Genomic DNA, 18,303 nt, shown 5'->3' with positions numbered 1-18,303 from the left:
TCTTGGAAAGCACCACTAGTCCTTCTAAGAACACAGGGATAAATATTGTAAAGTAAAAAAATAATAATAATAAAATTAAATTTTTAAAAAATTATATTTTTTAAATAAAGAAGATTAAAATGTCAAAAAAAAAAAAAACCACAGGGATGAATTTCAGTTTTTGTAAAAGTTCAAGATGATTTTGGTGTAGACTTGGTCCACCCTCCAGACATCTCCCCTCCCCTTTTTCCCCCGGAAGGTTTGAGCCACATTCTCAACCCCTCTGTCAGTCAGTCTACATTCTCCTTGGATTCATCATTATGTACTGGTAGAAATTATGTGTAACCAAGGTTTCTGAGACCATTGTGGCTTTCCTGCTACAAAAATTCTTTTAAATCTATGGATAAAACAGAGACATGCCTGTCCCTTTTCTCCTCTTCCAATGGGTCCTCTTCACCTAGTAATGTGTAGGCTTTCCCCAAGCACATTTCCATGTTCTTCCAACATGATCTGGAGGTCACATGTGACCTATGCCAACTCTCCTTCCTTGGTCATCTTAAAATCATCTTCTTCATGCCCTAACCCATTCTGTCCAAAACAGGGACATGTGCCTTGCCCTGATTTCCCCCAAACATATAGGACTGAACCTTTAATATAGCTGCTATCTATCTATAGCTGCCTCACTTTGCTGTACTGTAGAAACTAACATACTATTGGAAAGAAACTATTGCTGTTGTTGTTCAGTCCCTAAAGTGAAGTGAAGTCGCTCAGTCATGTCTGACTCTTTGTGACCCCAAGGACTGTAGCCTACCACGCTTCTCCGTCCATGGGATTTTCCAGGCAAGAGTACTGGAGTGGGTTGCATTTCCTTCTCCAGAGGATCTTCTCAACCCAGGGATTGAACCCAGGTCTCCCACATTGTAGGCAGACACTTTACCAACTGAGCCACCAGGGAAGTTAGCAAAGGCCCAAGGATATGAGAAGCACCTGGCAAAGAAGCACAGGACTCCTGCAGAGGCGGTCACTCTGAGCAGACAGATTCTATTTCACTCTGCAGAATGTGGGAGGACTTGGTCTCTATAGTTTTCATCATCAGCATTTCAGTCAAAATTCTTATGTGTGAATTTAATATGCTTTGTATTACAACTTTCCACAAGCAAATATTCAACCAAAGAAGCACATATACTCCTCAAAGAAAATTAAATTCAGGCTTAAGATGAAAAAAAAAAAAAAACAAGCTAGCTGCAGTGGTAATTTTCAGTATAAATACTTTCAATTATTCTTATTCTTGCATCCCAGGTTAATGCTGTAAATGAGACAAAGAAAATCATTCTGCTATTTATTTCCCATCTCATTACTTTAATCATTTCATCAAAATAATCTGAACATGGGCATATGAATACTTGTTTTGTTATAAGAATGTGCAGTTTTAAAGTCCCTGAGACATATCCAAGACTGGATTGACATGTATTCAATGTAATTATTCATGATACTTTGGCACTGGCTTTCTTTGGGACTAGAATGAAAACTGACCTTTCCCAATCCTGTGGCAATTGCTGAGTTTTCCACACTGGCACACTGAGTGCAGCACTTTAACAGCATCATCTTTCAGGATTTTATAGAGTTCAGCTGGAATTCCATCACTTCCACTAGCTTTACTAATTACCAAGGACTTGGCTCCCTTCCCTGATACTTAAGGAATGTGACTTTTAAAAAACATATATATATAATAACATTTACAATTTCGATGCTGGGGTTACAAAAAGCAGAGGAACCAGATATCGAATTGCCAACATCCGTTAGATCATAGAGAAAGCAAGGGAATTCAAGAAAAACATCTAATTCTGCTTCATTGACTATGGTGAAGCCTTTGACTGTGTGGATCACAACAAACTGTGATCTTCAAGAGTTGGGAATACCAGACATCCTCACTTGTCTCCTGAGAAATCTATTTGCAGGTCAAGAAGCAGCAGTTAGAACCTTGCATGGAACAACAGACTGATTGAAAATTGGGAAATGAGTATGACAAGGCTGTATATTGTCACCCTGTTTACTTAACTTATATGCAGAGAACATCATGAGAAATGCCAGGCTGGATGAAGCACAAGCTGGAATCAAGATTGCCAGGAGAAATATCAATCACCTCAGATACACAGATGATGCCACCCTTATGCCAGAAATCGAAGAGGAACTAAAGAGCCTCTTGATGAGGGTAAAAGAGGAGAGTGAAAAACCTGGCTTAAAACTCAACATTCAAAAAACAAAGATCCTGGTATCTGGTCCCATCACTTCATCACAAGTAGAAAGGGAAAAAGTAGAAACAGTGACACATTTTCTTTTCTTGGGCTCCAGAATTACTGTGGATGATGACTGCAGCCATGAAATTAGAAGATGCTTGCTCCATGGAAGGAAAGGTATGACAAATCTAGACAGTGTATTAAACAGCAAAGATATCACTTTGCCAACAAAGGTCTGTATACTGAAAGCTATGGGTTTTTCAGTAGTCATGTATGGATGTGAGAGTTGGACTATAAAGAAGGCTGATTGCTGAAGAACTGATGCTTTTGAGCTATGGTATTGGAGAAGACTCTTGAGAGACCCTTGGACTGCACAGAGATCACATCAGTCAAACCTAAAGGAAAACAGCCTGAATATTCTTTGGAAGGACTGATGCTGAAGCTGAAGGTCCAATACTTTGGTTACCTGTTGTGAAGAACTGACTCATTACAAAAGACCCTGGTGCTGGGAAAGACTGAAGGCAGGAGGAGAAAGGAACAACAAAGGATGAGATGTTTGGATGGCATCATTAACTCAATGGACATGAGTTTGAGCAAGCTCCAGGAGAAGGTGAAGGACAGGGAAGCCTGGCATGCTGTAGTCCATGGGTGGCAAAGAGTCGGACATGACCGAGCAACTGAACAACTATATATGTACACACACACACACACACACACACACACACACACACACCTGTATGTGTGTTTAGTCACTCAGTCATGTCCGATTTCTCTTTGGGACCCCTTAGACCGTAGCCCATCAGGCTCCTCTGTCCATGAAGATTCTCCAGGCAAGAATACTGGAGTGGGTGACCATGCCCCTCTCCAATATATACAAACACACATATATAAATATGTATATATATATGTGTGTGTGTGTGTGTATATATATATATATATATATATATATATATATATATATATTTAATGCTGCATAAGAGTCTCCCTCTCTGGTGTCTGACTTTTTCTTTTTTTCTTTTTTTTTTTTTTTACCAATTTACTGATGCTGTGTAGTAAGTCATTTCCAGACTATAAACTAGGCATTCAGCCTGGTCATTTCAGTTCATTTTCTCAGTCGTCTCCAACTCTTTGCGATCCCATGTACTGCAGCCTGTCAGGCTTCCCTGTCCACCATCAACCTCTGACGTTTGCTCAAACTCATGTCCATCGAGTCAGTGATGCCATCCAACCATCTCATCCTCTGTCATCTCCTTCTCCTCCTGCCTTCAATCTTTCCCAGCAACAGGGTCTTTTCCAGTGAGTCAGTTCTTCACATAAGGTGGCCAGGTATTGGAGTTTCAGCTTCAGCATCAGACCTTCCAATGAACACCTAGCACTGATCTCCTTTAGGATGGACTGGTTGGATCTCCTTGCAGTCCAAGGGACTCTCAAGGGTCTTGTTCAACACCTCAGTACAAAAGCACCAATTCTTCAGTGCTCAGCTTGCTTTACAATCCAACTCTCACATCCATACATGACCACTGGAAAAACCAAAGCTTTCACTGGATGGACCTTTGTCAGCAAAGTAATGTCTGCTTTTTAATATGCTGTCTAGGTTGGTTATCACTTTTCTTTTTTTTTTAATTTTTTTTTTTTTTACTTTACAATACTGTATTGGTTTTGCCATACATTAACATGAATCTGCCACTGGTGTACATAAGTTCCCATTCCTGAACCCCCCTCCCACCTCCCTCCCCATACCATCCCTCTGGGTTATCCCAGTGTTATAGCTTTTCTTCCAAGGAGGAAGCATCTTTTAATTTCATGGCTGCAGTCACCATCTGCAGTGATTTTGGAGCCCAAAAAATAAATTCCATCACTGTTCACATTGTTTTGCCATCTGTTTGCTGTAAAGTGATGGGACTGGATGCCATGATCTTTGTTTTTTGAATGTTGAGTTTTAAACAAGTTTTTTAACTCTCCTCTTTCACTTTCATCAAGAGGCTCTTTAGTTCCTCTTCACTTTCTGCCATAAGGGTGGTGTCATCTGCATATCTGAGGTTATTGATATTGCTCCCAGCAATCTTGAAGCAACAGTTAGAACTGGACATGGAACAACAGACTGGTTCCAAATTGGGAAAGGAGTACATCAAGGCTGTATCTTGTCACCCTGCTTATTTAACTGATATGCAGGGTACATCATGCAAAATGCTGGGTGGCTAACATCATGTGAAATGCTGGGCGACTAAGCACAGCTAAAAGAGCTCATTGACACAATCAGGCAAGAACTGAGCAAGTCAAATACTGCATAGAGAAGCAAACAAAGGAGAGATAGGACTTTCATCTGGGGAAAGGAAAAAAAAACCTACAAAGAACAACTCTTAACAACAACAAGACCCTTACATTTTGTGAGCTGTGAGAAGAAAATCACTGCAGATGGTGATTGCAGCCATGAAATTAAAAGACGCTTATTCCTTGGAAGGAAAGTTATGATCGAACTAGATAGCATATTGAAAAGAAGAGATATTACTTTGCCAACAAAGGTCCGTCTAGTCAAGGCTATGGTTTTTCCAGTGGTCGTGTATGGATGTGAGAATTGGACTGTGAAGAAAGTTGCAAGGAAATCCAACCAGTCCATCATAAAGGAGATCATCCCTGGGATTTCTTTGGAAGGAATGATGCTAAAGCTGAAACTCCAATACTTTGGCTACCTGATGCAAAGAGTTGACTCATTGGAAAACACCCTGATGCTGGGAGGGACTGGGGGCAGGAGGAGAAGGGGACGACAGAGGATGAGACGGATGGATGGATGGACATGAGTTTGAGTGAACTCCGGGAGTTGGTGATGGACAGGGAGGCCTGGTGTGCTATGATTCATAGGGTCACAAAGAGTTGAACACGACTGAGCAACTGAACTGAACTGAAGAAGAAAATGGAGACATGCAGTTGGAAGGAGGGAAAAACCAACATACTTTGAAAGCCTTCAAACATTACTACTCTGAGGATAAGCTATTTCCCTCCCAGTTTGCTGCTTTTTTCTGACTTTTAAAACAGGATGGAGGGGAATCATATAGGAGTTCCTGTATCAGTTATGCAGAAAATACTAAACCCATAAGGCAAGATCACCATGCATTGAAAATATTTTCATGTCAAGAGAAAATCACACATTTCCATCCATGGCTAAAATAAAAAGGAGAAAGGCTTAAAAAAATAAAGGCATACTCACAGGGTTATATCAATCATGTCTAAAGTCACACTTCTCATGTAGCTCTAAAGAAAAAGACTTGCAATTTTTAAAACTTTAAATCCATTGCTCTTTGATATTATTTTAAAGGTCTCTCTGGGCAATTATTTGGTGGAAGGTCTTTCATGTTTTGTATACACTAGAATTTTTAGTTTTTTTCTTTTAAAATTTGCAAGAAAACTTTCCATAACCAGAGTAATAATATTTTTCATCATCTCTCCGTTTGAACTTTTTCTTTCCCCCAGTAACCCAAGCTGTTTTATAGCTGGCCCAAGTTGCAACTCCTGAGTCTGTTAAAACCCGTCCAGAGTGTTTTTTGTTGGCCATTCAGTTCTGGCTTCCGTTACTAGTTTTGTCAAGTCTGTTTCTGATGGCTAAGAGGAACCCTTTCATCAAACCCTGTATGTATTTACTGAAAAGATCTCTAACACCTTTGTTTGTTTCTTTTTTCTTGGTTTCACTGCACTGCAGCCCACTGCACTACCATTCATCCTGAATGTTGTAAAATATCTTCCAGGCTTTTTCTCTCTCCTGTTCCAGTTTTAGTACCTGCTTTGTCATCTCCATTCATTCTGCATCAACTTCATCTGGAAGCTTAAATTTTCTCCATGCTTACTTTTAACTAAAACTTAATCTGAATCTAGTATAGGTAAAATAATCATCAGGATTTAAATTTATTAACAACTAAATGTAGCTCTGTATCACTGTTACCCATGCTGTCTACACAAAGTATTCATAAAAGTACCACAACACTCATTAGGAAGATTGTTCAAAGGGACAAATGTCTTCGGACATTGACTAAATCAGTGATGATGTCCTTATGTTCTGACACTAGAAACGATAAATGTTCCCAAGGTTTACATTGCTATACAACAATAATATGTGATACAACCATTAGAGTGAAGTGTATTTCTATAGTAAATTATTTTACAGTGCTTCAGTGTTTAAATTTAAATTAAAACAAATTATCATGAAATAAAAGTTCAGTTTCCCAGGTATAGCTATATTTCAAATGTTCAATAATCACATATTGCTAGTGTCTACCATGCTGGATACTGCAATTTCTAGAAAATCCTCAAATATTTTGAAATTAAATACATTCTCCTTAATAATCCATGAGTGATAGAAGATATCACAAAGAATATGCAAAATATCATAAACTGAGTGAGAGCGAAAAGAGAACACACAAAACATTATGAGATGCAGATAAACATGTGTAGAGGGAAGTTTTATAACTTTCAATCTTTCTACCTTAGATAGCATATTAAAGAGCAGAGACATTGCTTTACCCACAAAGGTCCATCTAGCCAAGGCTATGATTTTTCCAGTGGTCATGTATGGATGTGAGAGTTGGACTGTGAAGAAAGCTGAGCACTGAAGAATTGATGCTTTTGAACTGTGGGTGTCGGAGAAGACTCTTGAGAGTCTCTTGGAGTACAAGGAGATCCAACCAGTCCATTATACAGGAGATCAGTCCTGGATGTTCATTGGAAGGACTGATGCTAAAGCTGAAACTCCAATACTTTGGCCACCTCATGCGAAGAGTTGACTCATTGGAAAAGACCCTGATGCTGGGAAGGATTGGGGGCAGGAGGAGAAGGGAATGAGAGAGGATGAGATGCTGGATGGAATCACCAACTCGATGGACATGAGTTTGAGTAAACTCAGGGAGTTGGTGATGGACAGGGAGGCCTGGTGTGCCGCGATTCATAGGGTCACAAAGAGTCAGACACAACTGAGAGAATGAACTGAACTGAACTGAACCTTCATGTTAAAAATAAGAACTTTTAATAGTTTACAGGATATTCTCCATAGCATGTTGTAGAGACTTGGGATATTATTATGCTCTTCTGAAGAGTACTGGGTTTGCTCCAGCAGGCACTTAAATTACTGGTCGATGCCTTTGAACTTAACTTGGGAAGGCTTAATGTCAAAACCAAGGAGCTGTTCCAGTTTCGCTCTTTCAGGGCAAGTCCCTTAGTCCTGAGGTGATCTTTACTCCCACTAGTATTTCAGTGGAATACTTGGTGGACTAGAATCTAAAATTCTGTCTTTGCTGCTGAGGGCAACTGCTGAAATCTCTGACCAGCTTATTCATCCTTCTAAAATGTTTCCCCTGGACCCTTTAGAGACCACAATTCCTGGGTCGTCCAAAGATTTGAAGGGAATTTTTAAGCAGAATTGCTCATGCTCCCACCCATGCCCCTCTGTGGGAGTTCTCCGTCAATATCTACCCTCTCTGGCTGCCAACTCCATCCTGTGAATTTCTGCTTGAGCGACATCCCTGGATCAGCAGGATGGAGACCTGCTCTCAGGGGAAACTGTGGGGGGCGCTCCGCAGAAAGAGAGAGGCAGCAGAACTTCCCTCAGCAAAGCCAAAGGGTCCCGAGGAGAGGTGAGCCTGCTGCCTGCCAACCCAGTCCCTCGGTGAGCGAGAGACAGGGGTGAGCGAGAGACAGGGGTGCCATCTAAGCAGCTCCGCTTTACTGCCACAAACTCTTGGTTTATACGAACAAGCAAGGGGGTTTTGCTAGAGACTTTCCATAGTTACACCAGTCATGTTAAAGGTCAAATCGTCATGTGCCATAATTACACCAATCTCGTTAAAGGTCAAATCATAATATGCCATAGTTACACCAATCACGTTAAAGGTCAAATCGTCACGTGCCTTCATTATAACAAGAGTCTATGGTGATCACACACTGTCCACGTACACAAAAATCAAGAGAGCCAATCAAAAACTACAACATAGACCACGCCCCTATCTCTTCCGCCAGTCGTCATCTTAGTTTTCAACCACAAAGCTAATCCATCTTTTTTAAGGTTTCCCATTTAGGGCCCCACAGGGAACCACTTACATGTGACGGCCACGTGGCCCCTGAGTGAAGTGTCAAGTTCCCCATAGCCTCTCCCTGTACTTGGTCACTCTCAGCGTCTTCCAACAGTTGTTTAAAAACTCTCATTATTTTTTAATTTTCTACAGAGTGTGTGAAAGTTATTACAGGAGAATTTAGAGCTGGAAAACTTTCCTGAAATTTTTAGCCACTGCTTTGACCCACCAAGGAGCAAGCAGCCAATGGACTCACTGGTCACTTTGGATTCTCCAGATCTCTCTCGTGCTTTGCTCCAGTGTAGGGATTTTTTTTTTTTTTTTTTTTTTGAGAATAATGAATTCCAAAGGTCACTATTTTCACAGCTTTGGCCAAGACAACCCCCTCTCTTCCCCCTACACGTGACCTCATCCACAGAACCTCTTTCTTTCATGGGATTTCCAGAATAAACCGACAATGCCTTCCCTGTTCTCTGATGCTCAGGGAGTGATGGTGTGAAGCAACAATTCCCCTTCCTTCTGAAATGTCGTGGGAGGGATTTTCCTTGAGTTTTAGTAATAAAGGAGAGAAAGCCCCATATTCCGTAAAATTTTAAGCAATTCCTTTAGAATTTTTAATGAAAGATGTGTTTTAAGTGATTGCCATTTGCCATTTAGTGACGACGTTTTGTGAGTGACAGTGCCTGTCATTTGGTCAATACTTTTATTTTCTAGGATGAGATCAATTAAGCCAACAGGGTTAAAAAGAAAGTACCTAAGTGAAAGATATTTATGTTCTTATCTTAAAGGACATGTGAATGACTTTAGCTGTTAGTTTAGTGGCTATGAAGTAATGGGTAATTCACTTAGAAACAAAATGACTTTATTTCACTTACCCTTGAAGAATTTACAGATTCTCCCAGAGGCTGCCCTGGAGACAGGAGGGGACAGGGACCCCCTGGGATGGAGCAGGCAAGTGAGAGGCCTGGAGGTGCACTCCAGGCCAAGGGAGACAGGCAGGAAGCCCCAGAGGCGTGCACTCAGAGTGGTCCCCCACAGCGCTACCCAGCAGGACAGGATGTCCGGGGCGTCATGACCTGCAGCTCCCTCCCCTCCCACGCACAGTGCCCCTGCTGGAAGGCCTGGGTCTCCGGGCAAGCGCTGAGCTTGGACTCTAACACTCTCCTCCTGAGGATACTGTTCCCCGTGGTGCTTTTCCCGCTCCCAGATTTTCCCACCAGGATGAGCTTCAGCGTCTGCAGGGTCCCTTCATCACCCCCGCAGCCCTGGAAGCAACAAGAGAAGGTAGGGGTCAGGGTTAGAGCCTGTCCCCCGCTTTAGCCTACCCGGGGGCACACAGTTTGGGTGGGGGCAGGACAAAGGAAGACCAGCGTCTGCATCCGAGATATGCCCTAGGTTCACATGCTTTCCTTCCTTTTCTCTTTTCTGAATTTTTTGGGGGAAAATTAAGGTAGAAAATACATAACATAAAATGTACTGTTTGAACCATATTTAGGTGTAGCCTTCCGTATATTCACACTTGGGCAGTCATCACTTGGGCATCTCAAGATCTTTCCATCTTCCCGAATGACACCCTGTCCCCAGTAAACACTCCCCATCCTGCCTCCCCCAACACGCAACGTCCACTGCTCTTTCTCTCTCCATGTGTTTGTTCTAAGGACCTCACATTACTGGGATCAGGCAATTTTGGCCCTACTGTGTCTGGCTTATTCACTTTGCATAATGTGTGCAAGGTTCATCCATGTTGGAGCAAGTGTCAGGATTGCCTTCCTTTTTAAGGCTGAATAATATTCCACTGTAGGTGTAGGTGTATATATGAATGTAGGTGTATATATGAATCCATATTCAGATATATATGGATTTGGGAGGTTGTTTCCACTTTTTGCTATTGTGAATAATGCTACTATGCACCTCAGTGAACATATATTCACCATCTGTTTCAACTCTATGGGGTATATTCCCCAGAAGTGGAATTGTGGGATCATATGGTAGATCGCCACATTTTATGCTTCTGTTTTGAAACTTCTTCTCAGGCCACCTATACCAGGTGGGATCATCCCCTCATGAACTGGGAGCTTGAGCTTCCTCGAGCACCTCTGGTTGGAGACCCTTTCCAGGAAGAGGGTGAAGTTGGAAGCACAAGCCTCTGTGTCTGTCGTCTCCCTGCCATGATCGAACACGTCACATTACCTACACTTTTCCCAACAAGGAGTGTTGTGAAGGTGGGGGCCTTTCAGCCAGATTCCCAGCTCCACAGCACAACTCACACTGGGGTCACAGTCCTAAGTTCCACCGGTGAAGTTTGGGCTGGACACCCTCACCCAGGAGAATATCAGCACCATCAGCTGCGAATAGATGTTTCATGCCCATCTAATACTGAGGACTCCATGTCCAGATTTTAGAAATGACTGCGGCTGGAGGGCATGAAGGGAATTCCTTCTGGCCTTGCAGGTCCCAGGACCCACAGCACATAGAGAAGCATCAAACCCTAGCTCATTCCCAGTCTGTTCCCAGCGAAGACATTGCTGTGTCTCAGTGCAGATCCCTCAGCCTCTTGAGGCCAGGACTGGCACCATCTTCTTCCAGCTCTGCCCAGCAGGGATATATTTCTCCTGCCTTTCTGCCTTGGTGGGCTGACCCACCCACCAACTCTGACTGGAAGATATGGGCTCCCTCCAACTTCCCCAGGTGACCTGAGTGAATGACTGGGAGTTCCACAGAAGCAGGGAAGGGCAATGTCCATCTGTACTCTCAGATGCAAAGCTAGAGGAAGACAGTGGTCTCCCATCTGGGCAAGCCTGGAGACACTCATGCCATGCCTTTGGACTTAAAAGCCAAATACATTGAGCACAGAAGAGGAATTTTAAAGTAATACTTAACCCCAATTGCTACAAAAAGGATAAATCGGGTGTGAACACTGGGACTGTCGCTCTCCTATGCAGCTTAATATTAAGGGCTTCTCCCAATGGCTCAGGCCACTGAAGTTTGTCTACTAAAACATAGTTGCGTTGAAATGCATAATAAGTTGCCAATCAATTCCTTTATCCAGGAAAGTGATGGATTTCCAGCATTCCTAAATTCCTAAGTTCTGTCTCCCCAGGTTAGATGTCAAGTTGAGCCCATGAAAGTGAAGCCCCTGACCTTGATGAAACAGCTTTTGGGGGGAGGGAGCCCCTTGGGAAGACAGAGCCCAGACCTGTGGGCCCTTGATTGCATCCTATGTGTTCACTAGTGCTTTTCAGCCCCGGTGGTCCTCAGAGTCTTATAATAGAGCCAGCGCGACACCCACCAGGGGCCTAGGGTGAGCCGTCTGCCACACCCACAAACACATCCTTCCTGACACTCAGTGAAGGGGCAGTGGCTGTGGTCTGTCACCCCCTGTGACCCACAGCACCATCAGGGGCTCTTCCCTTCTGTCTGGCTGGGGTGAAGGGAGGCCCAACACAAACACCTGGTGATGGCCACCCCGGTGGGCAAATCTCTGTCAGGGGGGACTCCCGCTGCCCCTCCCAGCACACCACCTGCCCCTCAGGCCCCAGCCCCACCTCTCTCAAGTTCATGTCTGCTAGAAAGTTGTTCTACCTCCTGACCCATCTGGAGAAAGATCTTGAAATGCGCCTTCTTCAGGTTCCTCCAGGAGAGGGATTTCGAATTCTTCTTCCTCCATCCAGAAAAAAACCATCATGTGTCTTATTGATGTTTCCTCCAAGCTTTCAGGGGCTCCTGACTTTTGCCTTTCTCTTGCCCATGGAAGCTGTCTGTGTTGGTTTGTTGGCATGGGACTGGGTAGGGGGTGTCTGAGACACCCACTACCTCCTTTAGGGACCCTGTTTTCCCCTTCTTTCCCCTTCATGACTTGGTGGGTGGTGATTCTGTGATGGGGAGAAATGATCAGAGATGCATCCTGACAGACACTGTCCTGGGAGCAGTGGCCAGGGTTCTGGGTGGACATGAGCAGAACGTTGCTGGAGGGGCTGGTGAGGGGCTCATGGGGCCTGAACGATCTGTGGGGGGAGCCTGGCAGTGAGGGCCACAGAGGCCGTAGGCTGGGCAGTGAGCAGGGCGGCAGACATGCATAGGTTCCCTCTCCACATGAGGTCCAGTCCTGCCAGGAGCCCCGGGTCCTCGGCACTCAGCTCCAGGCCACTGACTTGGGTGGTCACGCTGCCAGAGCCGCCACGTCCCTGGAGATGTGGATGCTGAGTCCAAACTACATATTCCTGATATCTTCTCCCCCTGAACGATTCCAGGACATTTCACGATGTTTTCTAGAGCAATTCCCAGTCCTCTTTGCCAAGGAAGGTATGTCGCCCACCAGGAATTCCAGTCATCCACTCTCAAGCCCAGAGAGCTATCTGCCCAGCCCCTGGCCGCCTCACCCCAGACCCTGCTGGACAGTGCATCACCACACGTGGGCCACGCGCCAGTGTTTGTCTCCAACATGGAGCAGATCTGTTACCTTGTGAGGTTTCTCAGGAGAAACACATTCACAAACATACAAACAAAATATACACACAAACACAACACATACACTACTTACACACATACACGTACTAAAGTACAAACATAGCACACACATACAACACACATGAATACACATTTACTCACAGACATATGAACATACATACACAGCACACAAACACAAACATAAGACACAGAGACCACTCACAGATATATTCACAACAACTCATACATAGAAACACAACACACGCCATTCATGCATGTACTCACAAACATACAAACACACGTATAAACGTACATATGATACAAACAAACATAACACACATATATTCATCTATACACAAATAGACACACACAACATTCACATACACACAAATATAATACACACACATATACATACACATATACACACAAACACAGTATGCACAGCACCCCTGCAACACATTCTCAAGCACAATACACACAGAAACACAGACTCACACACACAGGCACAGTCACCACGGCCTTGGACTTACTGCCCCGCTGTCTGTGGGGCAGGAGGAATGCCCATGTCTTGTGTCTCCTGGGGCCATGTGCTCTCCTGAACTCTGTTTCTCCTTTGAGAGCTAACACACTGCAGGCTGAATGGAGGAGATCAATGACAGTACCCCAGACATACACACACATAGAGGACATGGCAGATATTTTTTCTGTAATACGTGATCCGGAAGCTCAGCTCAAAACTACCCTTGAGAGTGCAGCCATCAGCTGTGAGAAGACCCCCGACGCAGAAAGTTCTGTGGGCTGCACTTGTCTGCAGCCCTGGTGGCGACCCCCTCCAGTGTTCTCACCTGGAAAACCCCACTGACAGAGGAGCCTGGCAGGCTGCAATCCATGGGGTCGCAGAGACTGGGACACAACTGAATGACTTCGCTAGTAACATCAACAGGGGAAACAGGAACACGAGTGTTGTTACTACTTTATCCTGCATTCGGACTAGTAGAATTCAGAGGCATAAACCAAAGCAGCAGATCTTTCAGAAAACGTGCTGCCAGCAGAGTGATTTTTTACTGATTTCCTCCCTTTTTGAGAATTCCCCTTCCTGCAGACATCCTCTGTCTTCTCCATCATGATGCATACTCCCTGACTCTCTTCCTCCCCCAGCTTCTTCTTCAGCTGCTCCATTGGCTCCAGAGTCACCAGTTTGCTGACCCTAGATCTTGAGACTTGTCACCTCCATAATCCCATAAGCCTCACCGGCCAATTCTTTACAATAAGTGTCTCTCTATACTTGGGTATATCCACACACATTCTGTGCCTGAACATTCCAAGATCTGTGTCACATCAGAGTCTGGGTCTAAGGTTTGCTTTCTGTGTTTTCTCCTGCCTTTAGCACATCCTGTAATGTTGCTGAAAGTCGGACATGATAATATCAGATACGAGGAATTAAGGTGAATAGGCCTGCGGTGTGAGATTTTATGTTGACCTGGCTGGGAGCTGGGCTGTGTTTAATGTTTGCTGGAGCTTCATTCTCCTCTGGTGCCCTTATTTGTTTGCCCCCATTGTCTGTGGGTTTCCCTAAAACCCCTTCTTAAATAGAACTTGTATCTTGCTGTTCACTTCTCTTTATTCACTGTTTTCATCTTGTGTCTTGTGTTGTAGGGAGGAGTGAGGAGGGAAGCATTACTTGGGGATTGAATCTCACTCTTTCAGTGGGTCTGTGTTCCTGGGCTGTGGTCATCACAATGTTTTGGTTTTTTTCTGTTTGTTTGTTTGTTTGTTTCTTTTCCTCCTCTCCTCTTTTCCCCCTTTAAGTGTTACTGGCCATGTCTGGTCACTTCTGACCTTTTCCACTTTATTTTATCCTAAGATTTTCTTTCTTTCTTTCTTTCTTTCTTTCTTTCTTTCTTTCTTTTTTTTTAATGCTCTGGCCTTCAAGAACATCTTTGGGTACTTGAATGCTTCATTCCCACCTTTATTCTCTGGAACTGCTAAGAAGAGCTGGTACTAAAAGGTTTTTCAGGGAGTGTATTCTATTAATAAAAAGATTTCAATAAAGATTTTGGAGCTTTAGTGGATGTTTGGGGGATTAAAATGTTCACTATTAACACTATTTTAAACTTTTTTCTAGAGGAAATATATACTGAAACCATAAAAGACAAAGAAGCCACATGTATAAAAACATAAAGATGGATGTGAAATTATCATTATTTATAGGCGCTTTGATTATATATCTGGGAGAAATCAAGAGAATAAACTAATAAACTATGCAAACAATAGAATTTAGTAAACCGATGGATGCCAATTTTTTTTTAAGTCATAAAAACTGTCTTACAAACAATAGCCAAGTACACATAACTTGTGATTTTTAAACAACAGCAATACAAAATAAAATCCCCTAGTCAGGAACAAGACAAGGGTGCCCACTCTCACCACTACTATTCAACATAGTTTTGGAAGTTTTGGCCACAGCAGTCAGAGCAGAAAAAGAAATAAAAGGAATCCAAATTGGACAAGAAGAAGTAAAACTCTCACTGTTTGCAGATGACATGATCCTGTACATAGAAAACCCTAAAGACTCCACCAGAAAACTACTAGAGCTAATCAATGAATATAGTAAAGTTGCAGGATATAAAACCACCACACAGAAATCCCTTGCATTCCTATACACTAATAATGAGAAAATAGAGATATTAAGGAAACAATTCCATTCACCATTGCAACAAAAAGAATAAAATACTTAGGAATATATCTACCTAAAGAAACTAAATACCTATATATAGAAAACTATAAAACACTGATGAAAGAAATCAAAGAGGACACTAATAGATGGAGAAATATATCGTGTTCATGGATCGGAAGAATCAATATAGTGAAAATGAGTATACTACCCAAAGCAATCTAAAGATTCAATGTAATCCCTATAAAGCTACCAATGGTATTTTTCACAGAGCTAGAACAAATAATTTCACCATTTGTATGGAAATACAAAAAACCTCGAATAGGCAAAGCAATCTTGAGAAAGAAGAATGGAACTGGAGGAATCAGCCTGCCTGACTTCAGAGTTGGAGACTCTGCTCGTCTCCAAGGCAAATCATTCAATATCACAGTTATCCAAGTCTATGCCCCAACAGTAATGCTGAAGAAGCTGAAGTTGAACGGTTTTATGAAGACCTACAAGACCTTTTAGAACTAACACCACAAAAAGATGTCCTTTTCATTATAGGAGACTGGAATACAAAAGTAGGAAGTCAAGAAACACCTGGAGTAACAGGCAAATTTGGCCTTGGAATGCGGAATGAAGCAGGGCAAAGACTAATAAGAGTTTTGCCAAGAAAACACACTGGTCATAGCAAACACCCTCTTCCAACAACACAAGAGAAGACTCTACACATGGACATCACCAGATGGTCAACACCGGAATCAGATTGATCATATTCTCTGCAGCCAAAGGTGGAGAAGCTCTATACAGTCAACAAAAACAAGACCAGGTGCTGACTGTGGCTCAGATCATGAACTCCTTATTACCAAATTCAGACTCAAATTGAAGAAAGTAGGGAAAACCGCTACACCATTCAGGTATGACCTCAATCAAATTTCTTATGATTATACAGTGGAAGTGAGAAATAGATTTAAGGCCCTAGATCTGATAGATAGAGTGCCTGATGAACTATGGAATGAGGTTCATGACATTGTACAGGAGACAGGGATCAAGACCACCCCATGGAAAAGAAATGCAAAAAAGCAAAATGGCTGTCTGGGGAGGCCTTACAAATAGCTGAGAAAGGAGAGAGGCAAAAAGAAAAGGAGAAAAGGAAAGATATAAGCATCTGAATGCAGGGTTCCAAAGAATAGCAAGAAGAGATAAGAAAGCCTTCCTGAGTGATCAATGCAAAGAAATAGAGGAAAACAACAGAATGGGAAAGACTAGAGATCTCTTCAAGAAAATTAGAGATACCAAGGGAACATTTCATGCAAAGATGGGCTCGATAAAGGACAGAAATGGTATGGACCTAACAGAAGCAGAAGATATTAAGAAGAGGTGGCAAGAATACATGGAAGAACTGTACAAAACAGATCTTCACGACCCAGATAATCATGATGATGTGATCACTCATCTAGAGCCAGACATCCTGGAATGTGAAGTCAAGTGGGCCTTAGAAAGCATCACTACAAACAAAGCTAGTGGAGGTGATGGAATTCCAGTCGAGCTGTTTCAAATCCTAAAAGATGATGGTGTGAAAGTGCTGCACTCAATATGCCAACAAATTTGGAAAACTCAGCAGTGGCCACAGGACTAGAAAAGTTCAGTATTCATTCCAATCCCAAAGAAAGGCAATGCCAAAGAATGCTCAAACTACTGCACAATTGCGCTCATCTCACATGCTAGTAAAGTAATGCTCAAAATTCTCCAAGCCAGGCTTCAGCAATATGTGAACCGTGAACTCCCTGATGTTCAAGCTGGTTTTAGCAAAGGCAGAGGAACCAGAGATCAAATTGCCAACATCTGCTGGATCATGGAAAAAGCAAGAGAGTTCCAGAAAAACATCTATTTCTGCTTTATTGACTATGCCAAAGCCTTTGATTGTGTGGATCACAATAAACTGTGGAAAATTCTTCAAGAGATGGGAATACCAGACCACCTGACCTGCCTCTTGAGAAATCCTTATGCAGGTCAGGAAGCAACAGTTAGAATTGGACATGGAACAACAGACTGGTTCCAAATAGGAAAAGGTGTACGTCAAGGCTGTATATTGTCACCTGCTTATTTAACTTCTATGCAGAGTACATCATGAGAAGCACTGGACTGGAAGAAACACAAGCTGAAATCAAGATTGCTGGGAGAAATATCAGTAACCTCAGATATGCAGATGACACCACCCTTATGGCAGAAAGTGAAGAGGAGCTAAAAAGCCTCTTGATGAAAGTGAAAGAGGAGAGTGAAAAAGTTGGCTTAAAGCTCAACATTCAGAAAACGAAGATCATGGCATCCGGTCCCATCGCTTCATGGGAAATATATGGGGAAACAGTGGAAACAGTGTCAGACTTTATTTTTTGGGCTCCAAAATCACCATAGATGGTGACTGCAGCCATGAAATTAAAAGACGCTTACTCCTTGGAAGAAAAGTTATGACCAACCTAGATAGCATATTGAAAAGCAGAGACATTGCTTTGCCGACTAAGGTCCATCTAGTCAAGGCTATGGTTTTTCCTGTGGTCATGTATGGATGTGAGACTTGGACTGTGAAGAAGCCTGAGTGCCGAAGAATTGATGCTTTTGAACTGTGGTGTTGGAGAAGACTCTTGAGAGTCCCTTGGACTGCAAGGAGATCCAACCAGTCCATTCTGAAGGAGATCAGCCCTGGGATTTCTTTGGAGGGAATGATGCTGAAGCTGAAACACCAGTACTTCGGCCACCTCATGTGAAGAGTTGACTCATTGGAAAAGACTCTGATGCTGGGAGGGATTGGCGGCAGTAGGAGAAAGGGACGACAGAGGATGAGATAGCTGGATGGCATCACGGACTCAATGGACATGAGTCTGAGTGAACTCCGGGTGATGGTGATAGACAGGGAGGCCTGGCGTGCTGCGAT

The 18,303-nt window shown here is 43.0% G+C and overlaps 1 protein-coding gene across 2 annotated transcripts in view; it reads right to left on the bottom strand.

Annotated features, from left to right (window-relative positions):
• The window catches only part of LOC138439611 (GTPase IMAP family member 5-like), a 90,663-nt gene that overhangs the window by 39,465 nt on the left and 32,895 nt on the right, over positions 1-18,303 (bottom strand). The gene's annotated exons all lie outside the window — the stretch shown is intronic.

Source organism: Ovis canadensis, chromosome 4 (assembly GCF_042477335.2).
Source record: "Ovis canadensis isolate MfBH-ARS-UI-01 breed Bighorn chromosome 4, ARS-UI_OviCan_v2, whole genome shotgun sequence".
NCBI lineage: Eukaryota > Metazoa > Chordata > Mammalia > Artiodactyla > Bovidae > Ovis > Ovis canadensis.
Note: the sequence above shows the minus strand (reverse complement) of the source record. Positions and strands in the feature narration are given on the sequence as shown.